The 14,745-nt window shown below is 34.2% G+C and overlaps 1 protein-coding gene across 6 annotated transcripts in view; it reads right to left on the bottom strand.

The window, feature by feature from the left end:
- Prosap (SH3 and multiple ankyrin repeat domains prosap) overlaps positions 1-14,745 on the bottom strand; it is a 450,787-nt gene that overhangs the window by 346,351 nt on the left and 89,691 nt on the right. Inside the window, exons 1-2 of one of the 6 annotated variants that reach the window (XM_073988554.1) lie at positions 5,944-6,053; positions 5,805-5,886 (exon numbers count right to left, since the gene is read on the bottom strand). The exons of the other annotated variants lie outside the window; for them this stretch is intronic. The gene's annotated coding sequence lies outside the window, so the exon portion shown is untranslated. Of the gene's footprint in view, positions 1-5,804; positions 5,887-5,943; positions 6,054-14,745 lie in introns of those variants that run through there. 6 annotated transcript variants of the gene reach the window in all.

Here is a 14,745-nt window from a genome sequence, read left to right as displayed (position 1 = left end):
TGCAAAAATTCAACAATTTTTATACATTTCGCACCGTATCTCCAAAACCGTTCATTTTTTCTCAATATTTTCTTTTGGAAAAATATTCCCTGGAATGTAATACACAACTCTTCAGAACTTGTCATTGTTGTAAAATGCCTCTATGCCGTTGTTTTCAGTACATTTTTCAACGACGATTTAATAAAAATGTCAATATTGTAGTGAAATCCAAAATGCGAGAATAAACTGTTGGTGTGGACTGTGTTTGAAATACGTGTTGTAAAAGATATGATGCAAAATACCGCTGAAACAACATGAAGTAAACATTTTAGAGTTTCAGAATGTTCTAAAGAATTGTTGAGAACTTTATTTGGAAGATTTTTGCAAAAGGGTACTTGGTTCAACTCTCAATAGTTTAGCCGATACTGAAAAGAATTTTAGCAATTATGTAAAATTTTCTATATTTTATAGATTTTGATGTCCTAGATGGAGTTTTTCTTACGTGGTTTTTTCAAAAGATAAGTTCTACAAGTTTAGGGCTACAATATTGCTAAAGACAGCAAGGCCAAATTCCTATTCGTTTCTGAGATAAAGGCCTGATAAATGCAAAAAAGTGTAGATTTAGCCCGGTTTAGATGAGGCCATAAAATCCGAACTGGATCTGACAGGACAAAACCCTACTAGGGTTTTTGTAGTCTAAATATGTACTTTCAAAAAATGCAGACTAGAAGTTGTTTGCATTTTCAGTGTTGCATAGTGTTATCCTATTTGCAGTTGTTTCACCTGGACGTGGCGATCAATTACAGATCTAAAGGAAATTCAAGAGTATCTAAAATTTAATCAGATTCAAAAATACAGTCATTTTAAAATTAGGAAAAATATAACACTACTATCAAATCAAGCTTCTTCAGTTTCAATCTATTTTTTTTATTTATTAATAAATAACTACTTACATTAAAGAAAATTAAGATGCATACCTGTAAATAAAGGGACATGCATTAAAACTATGTTATATTTTCTTAAAAAAGAAGAAAAAGTTTTCGGTGAGTGACCCAGACTAGCTTTTTTTAGGGTTTTTTTATTCATTTACTTAAAATTAAATAAAATTGTTTCAGATCCTGTGCGGTTTAAAATGAAGGTCAAACTTTAAAAACATTTTAAATTTTGTATTATACACAGAAAAAAAGACACCCCGAAAATTTTGGTTAATACCCTAGACGGACGGCAGAGTTAATTTGCATTAAAAATGTCCTAATTTGAATTAATTTTTCACCCTGACAGACGACAGTATCTGCATTTATGAAACAGCTGTTTGTGTTGTTTGTTTGTACCCAGCAGACCATTGCATAAAGCTTTACAAAAGTTTGCCAAAATATGCGAAACAAATACACTTTCTACCATTGATGTTTTTACCACGATGAAGCAAAAATAAATTTAATTTGTTCGCGATATTTTTGAGTCTTTTTAATATTATAAAAATATTGCAAAACTTTAAAAAACATTTGAGGAAGACATAATTTTCGATAGAATTGGTATGGTGGGTAATGAAATTTTTTGTGAAAATAAAAATTTGAAAAAGAGATTTGTTAGATGCTATGCTTTGCCGAGTTTTTTCATTCACCACCGGAACAAAAAGAATTTTTGGCAAACGGTTGCCGTGCGTTACACATGTAATTGCTTAACAACCCTATAAACTAACATCAACATACCACAGTGAATATTTTATCAACCACCAAACGTTTTTGATTTATTCACATGTGTTTAGTACTATTTAGTTTTCAATCTGCTCTTGTGGAGTTGAGTACTTTTCGCTTATCGTTTTGTTCGCACTCACGAATGTAAACAAAACGAAACTAAACAGCGAGTTCGGTCAACATGGGTTATGTTTCGTTTTGTATTGTTCCTATGGAAAATACGAAACGACTGGAAGTGTTGTTTAAGATATTTTTACGTCCGCTGCTTGTATATTTTATGATTGCAACCAAATTTTGTAATGCAAAAATCGGAAAAAGGGGAATGGGAATATTTTTATATATTTGAAATATGATGTACCAATTTATTACATTTTATTCCTGATGCCGATTTTCCGCTAATGAATTTTAACTTAACAGGAGAATTTGTTTTATTTCACAACTAACGAGAAGCGTTCAACGAGATTCCTGTATTTCATACTTAAAATTGTTTTATTTGCTTTCATCTATTTAAATTGAAGTGTAGCGCTAAATTATTATTTTGTTTTAAATTGTTCCATTCCGTTTTTCATTTCCCAGCAAACCAATCGTACCGACATCTTAACGAAATCGGAACAAAATTCGGACGATACGTCCGATGTCTGATCCGAAATCGTAACGATATCTTAACGAAAGTTGTATGAAGTGGTTGACATAATTTCGGAACGAAATGTCGGAGCGACATCGTATCGATTTCGATCCGATTTCGTAACGAAATCTGAAGAAAATCCTTGGGAAATTCGGAAAGGAAATTTCTTTCCGACATTCGTTCCAAAACGGAACGAAATCGGTACAAAATCTGAACTATTTCCGCTCCGAAAAATCGTTCAGAAATCCGAACGAAATCTGAACGACGTTGCTTCCGAAATTGGTTGTTTGTTAATATGAAAACTTTTTATCGATTGAAAAAAATAAAATTCAACAAAATTCTTAGTTAATATGAGAATTGCTTTATTAAAATAATTTCAAACTATTTTTTTATCGACGATTGTCAATCTGAACATTAATTTTATCGGCAAAAATCAATCAGATTTTTGAATTTTGTTATCAAATGATTACAATTTTTTTTTTCTGTGTAAGGTATGTTTTTTTTTTTTTTTTGTTTGTACCCACGGTGTGCCTGAACAAACTTTAAATGAAAGGTGTTTACACCTGGGAAGTTTTTGCGAATTATGAAACTACAATGTTTATAGATGAGAAAAATCAAAAAAAAAAATCGCTGGAGGGATTTTCAAACAAATCGCGGTCAATTTCACAACTTTAGGGGTTTTCTAGGTTTTCCCGATTTTTGTTTGAAACCGCTAGTCCTATCGTAATGGAACTTAAGATAATGTTGTAGCAGTGAAAATTATCTACAAGATTGACTTTTTCTTAGGTTTTACCATTTTTGATATATAGAAGTTCAAATTGGGACAATGCATTACTGTATTGGCTGCTTATAAAACAATGCCATGCACGGTGCTCCTTAAATAACTTTAAATGAAAATGGGCTTACACCTGGAAAAATTTTCGGATTCTAAAACAGCAATGTTTATAGATGAGAAAAATCCAAAAACAAGAAAAGTTAACAAAATTGTTAGATGGAAATATTAAAAAAAATCGCGTTTAAAATTCACTGTTTCGTGATATTGCTTAGAAACCGCAAGTGCTATTGAAATGCGATTAGAGAAAATATTATGGCTGCAAAAGTTCTGTTCAAGATTGACCTTAATGGTATTTTTGTAGGTTTAACCATTTTTGAGATTTAGAACTTCAGGTCACATTTTTAGGTTTTTTGTTAGGTTTCAACAATTTGCTTGAAAACGGTAAGTATTATTGAAATCGGACTAGAGAAAATCTTATAGCTGTGAAAATTCTCTAAAAGATTGGCTTTGTAGTATCTGCCTAGGTTGTACCATTTTTTAGAAATATAAGTTTAGGTTGGGAAATTGCAGTCATGAAATTGTTTTCAAATGAGACGCTACAGTCAGTGAGTTGTCCCAATTTGAATTTCCATATCTCAAAAATGGTAGAACCTACGAAAATATCATAAAGGTCAATCTTGTAGAGAACTTTCACAGCCACAACATTTTCTCTAATCCAATTTCGATGGGACTTGCGGTTTCCGAGCAAGCTCGTGAAAACCAAAAAACCCCTAAAAATGTGAAATTTGGCCGCGATTTATTTGAAAAGCGCTCCGGCGATTTTTTGTTTTTTTTTTTTCTCATCTATGAACATTGTAGTTTCAGAATCCGCAAAAACTTCTCAGGTGTAAGCTCCTTTCATTTAAAGTTGGTTCAAGGGCACCGTGTATAACGATTCTTACAATGATTAATATACTTTTCGTTTTCCTATACGACTATACTTTATCTGGCACACATCTTGACTCTACCAAGCACCCAGATTTACTTTAATTAGTTTACACTTTACTTTATGCATTCTTGCTACAGGAAATCATTTTTGAAAAAAGGACAAAAAGTCATAACTCTAGTAGTCATATGGCGACTCGAACACAGACTAGAAGATGCAATTAAGCCTAGACTAATAAAAAACAAAGCTGTATTCAAGTTTTACTACTTGAGAATAATTTTAACATAATCTAACTGCGAATCTTAAATAGAAATACACTAAAATTATATACATATGACTTCATTAATCGCTGTTTACTGTTTATAAACATAATAACCACTATATCCAATGAGAGAAGTCTCCCTTATCCCATCTGGGATGTTTGTGGAACAATTATTATTATATTATATATCCAATAAAAATATGAGCAGAATCTCAACAAATGACCATTGATATAAAAGAGCGGAATGTAAGATACAGCCCCAGAAATACTATTGACTGTGGTCCTCAAGATGTATTATCTTCGCACACATCTAAAGATCGTATTCTTTAGACATAAGAATTATAGGGTCAATATGAGGAGATCTTCTGTGTTACGCATAAGGACTAAGCTAGTAATTTTGGACATTCTTTAAACCAAAACTATTCATCAATTAAACCGTAGCATGATTAAAAGAATATAGCTATAGAGACAAAATCAAACTCTGATATCTACTCAGAAATGTAAATACTCAAAAGTCACTATGGCTCCATCCCTTTCCTTTTGCTCACATAGAGTATAGTAGTGCTTACTATATAGAGTGACTCACGCAATCGTTGTAACTCGGATTGACCGTTAAAAAAGATTGGCCTTCCTTCTTACAATTACAAGCTATATATTATTTCACTTCAAAGTTTTAAAAATAATAATAACAAACCCAATGACCTAAATTGTCTATAATTATGCACTGAAAGTAAGAAATTGAAATGAAATATTAGAATTAGCCGCTTAGAAAACAAACTGCGCTAAATTTCAGGTTTTGCTAAATGCCTAAACATTTAATTAATCCGCACCGCATCGCAGTCACCTCATATATCTTTTCTACGCACATTTTGTAATATTTTGCGGCTAAACAAAACATCATTTAATATTAGGGTAGGTGCTTTGTTTTTAAAACACCTTATTGGGTTATCTCGTGCCACCGCTGCGGATGTTATGAATTATTATGCCAAAAGCCATGGCAAATTAACATGGGTCCAGAGCACAGTAAACAATAGCCGACTTTATGCTTAAATAGACAAAACATCAATAGCCGGTTAACTCAACTCATCCACAAAGCCAGTTGCGAGGCCAAAACAGATAGACACAATCACCAGCAGCAGCAGAAGAAGACAATGTCATTACATAATGATTTCCCCTACTGGGGAAAAATAACAAAGCCAACCACAGAGATTTGCAAAAAAACAACCAAACCACAAGCATCCTCCTCTTCCATTAAAACCACACACAGATTTTGGAAATGAATCAACATTTAATTCTGTGATTTAATCAAATTGTTGGTGATGATGACGATGCTGCTGGTAGGTAGTGAAGGTGTTGTTGGTTTTGGTTATTTGGCAATAAAGGTTCAATGGCCACACTAGACTTAAAATCTCAACACTCCCAAATGAAAGCCAATCACAAAAACAAACAAACACATAAAACTAATAAAACATATCAAAGAAAAAAATTGATAGATGTGGCGAACGTCTGTCCCGTTCCATTGAATGTTATGTTTCTAGACTTACCCACAATTAACACCATCATCGTCGTCATCATCGTTCAGAATTAAAGGTCAAAACCAGTTTTGTTTTTGGTAAATTTCATAAACTTGAATAGAGAAAGATATAAATCTAATTCTTCAAAGCAAAACAAAGAGTCGCACACCTTCATTCATTTCGCTGCTGGTTGCCATTCCACTTCTTTCGACGCCCTTGAATTTCGTAACCAAGTTTTAAGCCATTTGCCCGTTATGTTTTTCTAATGGTGGACTATTTGTTTTAACAACAAGAACGTGGATTTTTATTGTTCTTTGACAAAAATAAAAATTTTTGTTGGCAAAAAATAATTGACTAATAAAAAAATTCTAACAAAGCAATTTGATTGTTTTTATTTTTAAAAGTTTTGGGATCAGTGTTTCCTTTATTCGTTTAAAGTTTTCGTTGTTTTTGCCAAGCATTTTGTAAGGTTTGCTTATTTCCTGTTTTTCAAACGCTTCTGTTGTAATATCCTTCTAGTGACACATTTTCAAACTTAATGTGAAGGTGAGCTAAGGGAGTTCATAAATACCAAAGCAATATTAGGCAATGGCTTACAAAACTGGCAATTACCACAACAGGGCGGTCCTACCGGTTTCTCAACATTCTTTAACCTTAATATTTATAGATTTATATATTTCTGTTCCTGATTGCGTTCCTAAGAAACCTTAAAGCATTGGATACATAAAGTTGTGAGTTGGTGTTAAAAAAATGAGGTTCAATCTTGTATATAGGAACAGTCTACCCTTATCCTCTCGGGATTGTTCCAGAAAAACAGAATTTTCGGCATTCGTTTTGCATGCAAAAAAAATCTTAACATTAAAATGATATACGCCCAGCTGGGATTTTAACCCACGTCCTCGAAAACATATGAAAATGTTATCACGACGTGTTTACGTTCAAAGTCAAACTCATAACTTTCAAAAGCTGCCCTAAAAACCCATACAGACTGAACGGACAAATATCCGTCGCTGTTAAAAATGCATTGCATTTGAGAAATCAAAGTTCGAAGACAGAGGAGTCACTCCCACAGCCGATATGTCTGATGATCTGTCAGCTTCACATACTGTTTATACCTTCAGCATTTATGCTAACGAGGGTACATACACTTTCATACGGGCAAAATCTACCTCATCGAAATAATGGTTTTAGACCCCAAGTATGTTTGGGCGAAATCCGTTTCAGACCATTTGGAGATGATTTAGCCATGCCCGTCCGTCTGTCTGGCTGGCTGGAGCGCACGATAACTCTCAAATGGATCAACAGATTCCATCCAAAATTTGGCTTTTGTAATATTTTGTCCAAACTTAGTTTAAGTTCGAAGATGGGTTATATCGGTCCGCTCCTTCCGGTACTTCTTCCACAAAAGTTCGAAAATTGTGCGCACGATAACTCCTGATAGGAGTAACCGATTTGGTCCATACTTAGTCCATCATAAAATTTCTACCAGACCTAAATGAGGTTCCACTCCTTCGGGTAACTCCCACACAAAATCGCTTTGATTTTTGTTGTAGGACTGTTTTTCTATAGAAAAATATTCCTCACGTCCCTCTGAGGACTGTTTTTCTATAGAAAAATATTCCTCACGTCCCTCTGAGGACTGTTTTTCTATAGAAAAATATTCCTCACGTCCCTCTGAGGACTGTTTTTCTATAGAAAAATATTCCTCACGTCCCTCTGAGGACTGTTTTTCTATAGAAAAATATACCTCAAGTCCCTCTGAGGACGGTTTTTCTATAGAAAAATATTCCTCAGGTCCCTCTGAGGACTGTTTTTCTATAGAAAAATATTCCTCAGGTCCCTCTGAGGACTGTTTTTCTATAGAAAAATATTCCTCAGGTCCCTCTGAGGACTGTTTTTCTATAGAAAAATATTCCTCAGGTCCCTCTGAGGACTGTTTTTCTATAGAAAAATATTCCTCAGTTCCCTCTGAGGACTGTTTTTCTATAGAAAAATATTGCTCAGGTCCCTCTGAGGACTGTTTTTCTATAGAAAAATATTGCTCAGGTCCCTCTGAGGACTGTTTTTCTATAGAAAAATATTCCTCAGGTCCCTCTGAGGACTGTTTTTCTATAGAAAAATATTCCTTATGTCCCTCTGAGGTCTGTTTTTCTATAGAAAAATATTCCTCAGGTCCCTCTGAGGAAAATATTCCTCAGGTCCCTCTGAGGACTGTTTTTCTATAGAAAAATATTCTTCAGGTCCCCCTGAGGACTGTTTTTCTATAGAAAAATATTCACCAGGTCCCTTTGAGGACTGTTTTTCTATAGAAAAATATTCACCAGGTCCCTGTGAGGACTGTTTGTCAATAGAACAATATTCCTCATGTCCCTATGAGGACTGTTTTTCTATAGAAAAATATTCCTCAGGTCCCTCCGAGGACTGTTTTTCTATAGAAAAATATTCCTCAGGTCCCTCCGAGGACTGTTTTTCTATAGAAAAATATTTCTCAGGTCCCTCTGAGGACTATAGAAAAATATTCCTCAGGTCCCTCTGAGGACTGTTTTTCTATAGAAAAATATTCCTCAGGTCCCTCTGAGGACTGTTTTTCTATAGAAAAATATTCCTCAGGTCCCTCTGGGGACTGTTTTTCAATAGAAAAATATTCCTCAGGTCCCTCTGAGGACTGTTTTTCTATAGAAAACTATTCCTCAGGTCCCTCTGAGGACTGTTTTTCTATAGAAAAATATTCCCCAGGTCCCTCTGAGGACTGTTTTTCTATAGAAAAATATTCCTCAGGTCCCTCTGAGGACTGTTTTTCTATAGAAAAATATTCCCTAGGTCCCTCTGAGGACTGTTTTTCTATAGAAAAATATTCCTCAGGTCCCTCTGGGGACTGTTTTTCTATAGAAAAATATTCCTCAGGTCCCTCTGAGGACTGTTTTTCTATAGAAAAATATTCCTCAGGTCCCTCTGAGGACTGTTTTTCTATAGAAAAATATTCCTCAGGTCCCTCTGAGGACTGTTTTTCTATAGAAAAATATTCCTCAGGTCCCTCTGAGGACTGTTTTTCTATAGAAAAATATTCCTCAGGTCCCTCTGAGGACTGTTTTTCTATAGAAAAATATTCCTCAGGTCCCTTTGAGGACTGTTTTTCTAAAGACAAATATTCCTCAGGTCCCTCTGAGGACTGGGTTTGATGATAAATATTTAAGTTTTCATTATGAAGCCATAATAAAAAATCAAAACATTTATATTCTTTGTTATGCTCATGGTACAAATACACAGGTAGCCGCATCGGCAATTGTTGGTAACATAAGGTGTCAAAATTTGACATCAATTCAATGCAGTTGACACATTATGTTACCATCAGCTGGCATGATAATGCTACCTGTATTATTGTACCATGGTTATGCTCATCGTCTGCACTTCGGGTAGTGTGTGTGTTTAAATTGTCGAAATTTTTCGTCATCACGGTGCTATATACTGGTCTCAACTCTCGGTTTTTTAGTCGGACACACACGCTCTGTGCCACCGTACTCATTTCTTAATAATGAATAAAATAAGCAGTTTTTCCTTGTAAATTGTTACTGGGTTTGGATGAAAGACAAACTGCATAAATGATGCAAACATGCCTCCACTGAAGTTATGCAGATTATGAATATATTTTCCGAGCGTCTGGAAAGAACCGAAGACCGCTGTAGTGATGAACATTAGGGAATGTAAAGAAGTAGTGCTCACTCCACAACAATGTCAGCAAAATCCTTAGCGTACTTGGCACGGCAGAAGATTCACGATACTTTTAAAGAGAAGAATGCAATTTGAAAGAGTTTCATCTAGTATTTATTACCTCTGCTCATTTGTTGTTTACATTCATCAGTCTGTTTGTTTATGTGTGTGAGTGTGTGCACTAGGATTATGACTTTTTTACAACCTCATATCCCTGTATCAAAGCATGATGAGTTTCTACATAAGATCACATAAAATCTTAATTATAAAGTGATTCGTTAAAAAATGCTTCCACACAATAAGCTTTTAAAGTTTTTATTTTCAGAACTATTGGCAATTTTTTCGAAGTCATTTTAAGCAGGAGGCATTGCTTCCTTTCTCGTTTAGGTGAGACGGGACTCCTTATTGAAGAAATGTAAGCTCAAACTATAACCAATTAATCCAGTAAATTTTGTTTTCCACATAAAATCATTCATTTAACTAAATAAAAACAATAAATAAAGAAAAAATAATTGTTAATGACTTTGAAGATTTTTTTGCTAAAACGATTGTCAAAGAAGCAATAGGGTTTTCAGCTTTACTTCCTACAAAAAAGTGCTTAATTTGCGACTTTTTGTGCTGTACTTGAAAATCTGCAAAAAAAACTGCTCAGGCAATCTTTCTCTCTCCTTTTAAATAATCGTTAAACCATCAATCAAGCAAAAGGTCAAATGCACAAAGCTTAAGGGAACAACAACAACACTTTTCTTGAAACAACAATTGTATTTTATCCAAACAGGGTTTGTTCTTTTCTTCTCAATTGGTCTTGAGGAGTTATCCTTACTAAAGAAGGAGGTTAGTGAAGGGCTGGCTATTGGACCATGAAATTTAGATTTTGCTTTTCTTTTTTCATTTTGTGGTCATACTTGCTCAAATCATTACAGCATGCAACTTGAAGCCCAAAGAAAAACAAAGTAGATTCAAATGTTCTTGTTGTTGAAAACCAACGAGATAAAGAGACAGACCACTTGAAGTGTACGAGTGTGCAACATTGTTGCAATGTGTCAGTAGAGAGAGATAAAGCATACCTAGTACAGATGGACTGTGTTTTGCAAGGGATTTCTAAGGAGAAATGATGACCATGGATTTGCATTGTTTAAATCTAAGCTTTTGTGCCCCCAAATCACCAATTGAAATTCTTTTAAACACTGTGCCCTTTTCACTTTAATTGCTTGACCCAAGCCTTGCCAGGAAAATAGATGGCTGTTTGTTTTCTTTAATTTATTGAAAGATGTTACAGGCAGCCTGCGAAGTAGTAGTAGTGGCAGGTATAGTGAAGTACCATTGAAAATTGCAATGAAGGGAGAACTGGCAACTGTTTCCTTATCTAAACTTAAATTGTTGCCAACAGTTCAAATGATAATCAACCAAAAACTACACCTAATGAGGAATCCAAGTAACTTTTCCTTCCCATATGTATGTTTGGTATTTGAAAAGATAAAATGTTCACATGTATCCCCAAAACTGCCAAGGATGATGTTATCTTCAAACGGAGCTAACGAGATGTTGTGGTGCATTAAAAGGGATTTAAAACAGATAACATAGTGATTGACAACTGAAGGGATGAAGAATGGAACAGAAAAATATCAGTCGGTTTTGTCGACAGATATATACCTTCAGTCTGTGTAAATTGAAACTTTCATCTATTGACAATAATAACTACGCTACGGCTTCGCAACCAAAATCCTTTTTCCCCAATAATTATGTATTATAAAACTAGCAGACCGCGTTGCTGGCCAGTCTTAATGAGTTTTCATGACAACTTTTTATTGAACTTTATGCTTGACAATTCAAAAATAGGTATTTTCTACCTCACTTCTTCGGTCTATTGTCAAACCGAGGAGGATTTTAAATTTATCAACAGATTTCATCTGTGGCATTTTTCTTCTCTTACGTACTTTGTCGGATTTTTTCGCCCATTGACGCTGTTTAGGATTTATTTTCGTCCATGTCCAACGTTGTCTCGAAAATTAATTTGCAAGCCGATGCACTCATAAGTTTAGCAAATATGGCGATTATAAAACAATAGGCCCCCGAAATTCTTCTGCATATAGTGTTTTAGACCACGGGACATTCCTGAACATTCTCTTAAAATTGCATGAAATTAGGTTCAGTAGTTTTGGAAAAATAATGTATTGAAAAGAGTGGGAGTGGTCATCAGTTTTCGAGATATAATATAATTAAAAAAGTGGGCGTGGTCCGGTATTTTAGCTACAAATATGTACCTAGGATACACATACATATAGCGTGTAAAAGAAAGGCCTGGGGAAGGTATCCCAACTCCTACGAAATTCATAAATTACACATAACAGTGGCAAACATTGAGCTGTTTCTGCAAATTTGATGGAAATCGGTTCAGTAATATTAGTAATATTGGATATATAACATATTTAAAAAAACAGGAGTGGTCGGGTCTTTAGGTACCAAAGATTAATTCGTAAATTTTTAAACCGATAAATTATGTAGCCTGTTTTCGGGGCCATCCATGTACATTCCCTCACAATTTCAGGAAAATTGGTTCAGTATTTTTTGCAGTAAAAATTTAAATTGAAATTGAAAAAAGTAGGCGTGGTAAAATTTTCTTTATATAAAAAACTAATTTGGATTATGACGGCATTTGACTTTTACTCATAAAGGCGTTTCATAAATATGGCAAAGCGAAGTACCCCGTCCCCTTCAAGAAAATATGCATCCTATTTGCACCAGGGGCCATTCCTGTACATTCCCTGAAAATGTCAGGAAAAACGATTCAGTAGTTTCGTTGATGTAACATATTTTAAAAAGTGGGCGTGGTCAAGTCTTTGGGTCCTAAAAGTAGGGAAGGTCAAAAACACTGCCACAATTGTCTCGCAAATTAATTTCCAAACCGATACATTAGTAATTATTGTAAATATAGCATTTTTAAAGAAATAGGGTACAGGGGAAGTACCCCACCCGAACTCCACCCCCCCCCCCCTTATTCAATAAAATTAGTAGCTTTTTTAAACCGGGTCTCCCAACATTCCCCAACAATTTCAGGAAAATTAGTTCAGTAGTTTTTGTAGAAAGATGAAAATTGAAAAAAGTGGGCGTAAAGTGGACATGGTCAAATTTTCTTTGCATAAAAACCTTGCAAATCGGTCCAACACTTCTCAACTGATGACATTACCAACGAACGACATTTGATTTTAATTTATATAGATATATAAAACAAAAAAAATATTTATATAAAATATTTTATTTCTTATATTTTATATTATATTTTTTATGTTTTATATTTTACATTTAATATTTTAATTTTTATATTTTACATTTTACACTTTATATTTTACTTTTTATTTTTTACATTTTATATTTTATTTTTTATATTTTATATTTCCTATTATTACTATTTTGAAAAAACAAAATTGCAAACGCTATCCCAATAAAAAACGCCACAATGTTTCTAATTGAAGACACGACGTGTGTTGTTTTTGCTGTAAAGCAGACCAACCAAATTTTGGTGTGTGCATTCGTTGAAATTCGACGACACATACTAGTGGAAGAGGTTTGAATTGTTTTCGCAGACACTTTCGTCGGAGTTGTGTGAGGTTGCCAAGGAAAAACTTCTCATTGAACTTTTTTCTTTGCTTACCTTTATACTTCGAGCTGACGATTGATGTTTGGGTATAAAAAACTTCTTGTTGAAGAAGTTATTGAAAAATAACTTCGTTGGAGAATATCCACAAACAAGAAACAAGGGAACTGATGAGATCCAGTGGCGTGGATCGAAACTATAGTATTCCCTGCCTTACCCCTTGGCGAACAATGCCAAATATTTTCCACTAATAAACTAGTTGTTTTAAAATATTAAAACAACAACAATGGGATTAAGCCAGACTATTTTGAAAAAAAAAAAAACAAAATTGCAAACGCTATCCCAATAAAAAACGCCACAATGTTTCTAATTTTATACATTATATTTTATATATTATATTTTATATTTTTTTACATTTTATATTTCATATTTTTATACTTTATATTTTATATGTTATATTTTATATTTTATATAATATTTTATTTTTTATATTTATACATTGTATTTTATATTTTTATACCCTCAGAATTTATGCTAACAAGGGTATATACACTTTCATACGGCGAAATGTGCCTCATTGAAATAATGGTTGAATTTCGTGAATTTTTTACCAGACTTAAATGAGGTTCTAATATGGACTCAATCGGTCCACTCCTTCGGGTACCACCCACACAAAATTTCGGAAAAGTGTAGTTTATGACCTGCTCTCGAATAGCTTTGATTTTTGTTGTAACAACTTGTATTCACTACCCCCATGCGACGGTACAAGTTTCATCAGAAATAGCCTGAAAGGTGCAAAAACCCCGTATGGCACCGTGTGTAGTGGTTGGAGCGCAAGATAACTCTCGAATGGATCTGCCGATTCTGTCCAAAATTTGGCCTTCGTAATGTTTTGTCCAAACATAGTTTAAGTTCGAAGATAAGCCCCACAAAAGTTCACAAATGTTCGGAAAAATTGTGCGCACGATAACTCTTGAGGGGAGTAACCGATTTGGTCCATACTTTACACATCCTAACATATGTACAAGATATAGATCAGGTTTGAAAATGGACTATATTTGTCCACTCCTTCGGGTACTTATTACACAAAATTTCGGATAAGTTCACTTTAAGACCTGTAGTGGGATTCTGTAACTCATTTTTGCTGTTATCGATAATTGTCGGTAAAATTAAAATGCTTATAATTCCGATAATTAACGAAATTTTTCGGTAAGTTAACGATGAATAAAAAGTAGTCGCTAGTCTCTACCGACACAAACAGTGATGCCAACTTTTCTTTATATTTTTAGTCATAATTTTGCGATTTAATTTTACCGATTTTTGTCGGTAACAGCAAAAATGAGTTACAGAATCCCACTACTGCTCTCGAATCACTTTGATTTTTTTGAAGCAGCTTGCATTTGCTGCCTTATTTACGACGGTAAAAGTTTTTAGGGGCAAGTCCACACTTCTTGAGAAAACGGCCCAAAAGGTGTAAAAACCCCCTATGACACCATATATATGTAGTGGCTGGAGAGTAAAATAACTCTCAAACTGGTCAACCAACTAGGTTCAAAATTTGGCCTTCTTCATATTTTGTCCAAACTTCAGTTTCAGTCCGAAGATGGGCAATGCCGGTCCACAACTTCCGGTACTTCCCCCAATATTTAAAAATGTCACTAAAATGGT

The sequence above is a fragment of the Musca autumnalis genome, unplaced genomic scaffold (assembly GCF_047663935.1).
Source record: "Musca autumnalis isolate F117 unplaced genomic scaffold, ASM4766393v1 scaffold_5, whole genome shotgun sequence".
In the NCBI taxonomy this organism is placed as follows: domain Eukaryota; kingdom Metazoa; phylum Arthropoda; class Insecta; order Diptera; family Muscidae; genus Musca; species Musca autumnalis.
This window is presented reverse-complemented; position numbering and strand designations above follow the sequence as displayed.